Genomic DNA, 4,979 nt, shown 5'->3' on the forward strand with positions numbered 1-4,979 from the left:
AGCGATGAAGGGAGACCTCTGAGGACAGTGGGCAGGGGAGATGAGAAGCTGGTTATTAGGATGCATCATCCAAGCACATTGTAGTGTGTGGTAACTCAGGAAGATGAAGTGAACATCTACCCCGCATCCCCTATACAGAGGGGTGAGGCTCTGTGAAGTGTGTGCTCATTGGTGTGTGTGAGTGTGTTAGTGTGTGTACATTAGTGTGTGCAGGTCAGTGTGTGCATGCAAGAGCACTGGGCAGTAAGGATACAGCTGGTATTTGCATGGATGATTTGGAGTCTCAGATAGTGTGTTTATACATTTTAAAGATGGCTGTGTCTAAGTGGATGCCAGAGTGGCTAAGAGTCCATTTCCTTCAGAAATAAAATGTCTTCAGGGTACCCTCAGTCTATGTCAAAAAGCCCTGCAGGGGGATGGTGCTGTGGCCAGGTGAGTTAAGCCACTTCCTGCAGTATCAGCATTCCTTATGGGCACTGGTTCAAGTGCCAGCTGTTCCACTTCCAATCCAGCTCCCAGTTAATGCGCCTGGGAAAAACAGCAAAAGATGACCCAAGTATTTGGGCCCCTGCCTCCACCCAGATGGGAGAACTGAAGAAGCTCCTGGCTCCTTGCTTCAACCTGGTGAGTTAACCAGCAGATAGAAAATCTCTCTCTCTCTCTCTCTCTCTCTCTCTCTCTCTCTCTCTCCCTCTCTCCCTGAAACTCTGACTTTCAAATAATACATTAACATGTTTTTTTTTTAAAGCACTTCATGCACTCCTCTTTTGGCATAGGGTTTGTCCCGGCAGGATTCTGCAAAGGTTTCATCAGGTCTGGTTTCGAAGAAGTTCACTAATAGGAGTTCCCAACATTTCTCTGGGGGTATTATTTTCTGTTTCTACATCGTGAGCTCACTGCATGGATTCTGGAAAGTGTTACTGTAATTCAGCAGTTGAGCAACAGAGAGTTGTTTGCAGCCCCGACTCAGTAGAATCTGAGATTGTTCTGAAATGGGAAAAAAATCTGACTGAAAGAAACCATGGAGGCTGGGTGGGGGCAGGGGATCACAAATCCTTGTCCATCCTAGGCCCATTCATCTTTGACACTAACTCTCAGTAGATTTCAACAATAATGTGCTACTTAAGTATCTTTTTGTTCTAAAGATCAATAAAAATGGGTATTCATTTTTATTTATTTTTTAAAGATTTATTGATTTATTTGAAGGTCAGAGTTATATACAGAGAGAGGGAGAGACAGATAGAGGGTGAATGATATCTTCTATCCACTGGTTCACTGCCCAGGTGGGCACAACAGCCAGGGCAAGCCGGGCAGAAGAGAGGAGCCAGAAGTTTCTTCCTGGTCTCCCACTTGGGCTTCAGGGACCCAAGCACTTGACTCGTCTTCCACTCATTTTCCCAGACAGTTACCAGAGAGCTGGATTGGAAGTAGAGCAGCCAGGACAAGAACCAGTGCTCATATGGGTTGCTGGCATTGTAGACAGTGGTTTTTTACCTGCTATGTCACAATGGCAGTCCTAAAAATAGGTATTTCTAATGTAAGACAAGAGTTTCAGTTCATCAAAATCTATTGTTTTTGGAATGTTCAGGGGAATGAAATTCAATTCTGGCCCTTGGCTCCATCTGCCTGGGCTCTGGATCAGATGAATTCCTCCTCACACTACTTCTCTGGCTCCCAATCCAGAGCAGTAGAGACACTGAAGATTGTTCATGCTGTTTTCCTGCCCCAAACACCACAAGGTGTTGCCCTTCGTAGCCTGTCTTCTCCTTCCTGTCACCCCAGCCTCCACTCATGTCCCAGCCATTAAGCAGGTAAACAATGTAAAACCTTAGGAGTGGGCCAGTCACCACTCTCCAGCCATGGCATGGTTTTTACCCCTCCATGCCTTTTATACATTGGTGTAAATGGTGGCATCTGCGGGCTCAGCATACCCCATTTATCATCTGTGATTATTTGACTCTCACTTCCTGGGACAAATATCACCGCTTCTGTTCTTTTATCAAAGTATTTGCTTAACAAATCACTAATGAGTACTCTGTATGATCTATGCAGTAACATTTATGGATTGATAACATCATGTTTTATTGTTATGTCAGGGATATAAGGGCTATACTTGTCTTCAAAGACTTGTATTATAAAAGAGTGGGATAAAAGAGTATTTTCATAAATAATCTATCATTATTCTGATGTTGATTTGAGGGAAACAAGCAATGACACAGTTCCCAGCCCCTAATGCCCAGTAAATAAAAGGGTAAGCCCAAAAGAATGATAAAATGAAAAAAATACTTCTTAGTTCTCTGAGGCCATAATTTACAAGACTTCAATAAACTGCACAATTATAATGTAAATTATAGTTTACTATTATATTGACTGTATACTATCATATAATTATTTAAAATTCAGTTTAATGCAAAAACAGTTATAGTGGTTGAAGCATTGAAATTTGGTGGCCTTTTCATGTCAATAGCTAGCTGACATGGAGATATAAAACATTTGTAAACTAAAGCATTGAATCTTATAGAAAAGTATAGTCTAAGTCATGGGATTTTATTCCAACAGCAAAGCTTCATAATGAAATTTTTGAGCAACCACGCATTATAATAACAAGTGAATATCAAGCATAAGCAGCTTACCCATGTAGAACGTGCAAACCAGGAAAACTATTAGAATGCAGAGTGCACCATAAGGATATGGAGACCAGGCTGAGGGAGGGGGACAAGTGAGTGCCGGGAAGGAACAAGGCTCTGCAGCAGCTCCAGATGACAGAGGGCAGCGGTTGGGAAGGAAGACGACTACAAAGACAAGACAGAAAGATGGGAAACAGGACGGTGCCGCGGCTCACGTGGCTAATCCTCCACCTGTGGAGCCAGCACCCCAGGTTCTAGTCCCGGTTGGGGTGCCAGATTCTGTCCTGGTTGCTGCTTTTCCAGTCCAGCTCTTTGCTGTGGCCCGGGACCTCTCTCTCTCTCTCTCTCTCTCTCACTGTCTAACTCTGCCTGTCAAAAAAAAAACTGATTCTGACTTGCATTAAGTCCAGTCCCTCATTGACTCAAAGCTGGACTTCTGAGAAGGTGCATTAAACCTTTGTGACAGTTCTCAAAATATGTTAAGTAGCCAAGAAAATAATTCCTTCCCATTCGATTGGGTAAACTCGAATCCAGAGTCTATTTACTACTTTTATAATATATATTATGAATATATACTATAGAAATAAGCAAAGTTGTATTCCAGAGCAAAAGCTCATCAACATTGAAATAGATGTTAGAAATAATCCGAGGTCTTCTATGTGTAGACCTGTAACAACATACTTGTTGGGCTTCATAGAGGTTTCTGATGTTTTAGAAACATACTAATCATATCAATTCTGATCATGAGCAACTTAAATGAAAGTTAGAAAAGAAATAATTTATTATAATTAGTACTGATGATGCAAGGAATTAAAAATGATGAAAATACATGTAAGATATGTGTATTTGGGATAAATCATTTTAAGGACAAAGAACTCACAGTGCAACATGCAGAAATGTGTAACCAACTAGCCAAGTGGGGAAATCATTATCTTATTACATCATGAACGACAACCACAATTCTAGAGCAAATGACTAGGAGCTCTGTCTCATATTAGTATCTATTTGCTTGAGATTTACTCAAGGGCAAGTCTCGTTTGTTACCTTTGTGGTAAGTATGGTGGTGATACTTCTGCACATACCACAAAACAAAGATTCAAGATCCTTTCAACTTTGTGTAGTAAACAATAAAGGGAAAGCCAGTGAATATACACGTTTCCTTGAGGAAAGAGGAGTGAAAGAGAGAAAGAAATATCTCATAAATAACCCAGTAAGTAGGGGTATTAATGAACAGGGGTTGTGCAGGAGATAAGCACATCGCTGTGAAAAAGCAATGAGGGGTCTGTCTGTGTTAGGTGGTGAGAAAGTGGGCTTGATGAGACTGAAGGGTGGTAAGTAGTTGGGCACCATGGGCCTGAGGAAGAATGCCCTTTGAAGAGTAAACAAGTGTATAATGGTTTTCTAAATTGAAAATAATTTGGCTAGGGTGAAGGACTGGACAACTGTTGTGCCTGGAGCAGCAGATGCATGCGGATAGCATGAAATACGTGATCATAGCAGTAGGGAGAGCCAGAGGCTGGCCTGTGTACTGACATCAGGAATTTGAATTTGATTCTGAGCAGGATGAGAAGCATGGTCTTAGTCTGTGACCATCACCTGATTTGTATTTGTAAAAGATTGTCTGTACATTGTGACAGAATATAGTAAAGCAACATGAGTAGTCAATTAGGAGGCTGCTTCTTAGGTCCTGGCAAGTCATGATGGGCACTGGAGCTAGCAGAGTGGAAGATAGGGAAGATAGTGGAAGATAGAGTGGAGATAGGGAAGGGTAAACTACAGACACAGCTTGGATTAGAATTCATGCAATGTTCTACAACACTAGGTAGTGCTGGGGGAGGAGGGGTGGCGAAAAGGAAGAGGGGTCATCTAGAATGACTGCCCAGTGTTGGTCTTGTTCACCTGAATAAGTGGTGGAAACAGCTGAAGTGAGGAAGTCTAGGACACGCGTAGGGGAGAAGTTTCAGGGGAGCATGAGGAGCGCAATTTTGGGGATATTGTATTATACACGCTGTGTAGCACTCTTCATGAAAATCTAAGCAGGCATCTGAAAGCCGCGGGCAGGGACAAATTGGATACATGGATGTGAGAGTTACCAACATGTGTACGACTCTTACATCCTTGGAAATGAATGAGATCACCTGAGAATGGAGTACAAAATAAAAATAAAGAGGTTTTGCCCTGAAGAGCAAAGAAACCCAAGTTAGTTAGAGATTGAATAAAGGAGAAAACAGGAATAAAATCAAGAAAGATCAGAGAAGCAAGAGCAAAATCAGGAATGTTTTGATACAGAAGTCAGAGGAGCACGTTTCAGAAGGATGAAGAAATCAAGACTTTAAATATCCATGAGTTTGG

This window comes from Lepus europaeus, chromosome 11 (genome assembly GCF_033115175.1).
Source record: "Lepus europaeus isolate LE1 chromosome 11, mLepTim1.pri, whole genome shotgun sequence".
In the NCBI taxonomy this organism is placed as follows: Eukaryota; Metazoa; Chordata; class Mammalia; order Lagomorpha; family Leporidae; genus Lepus; species Lepus europaeus.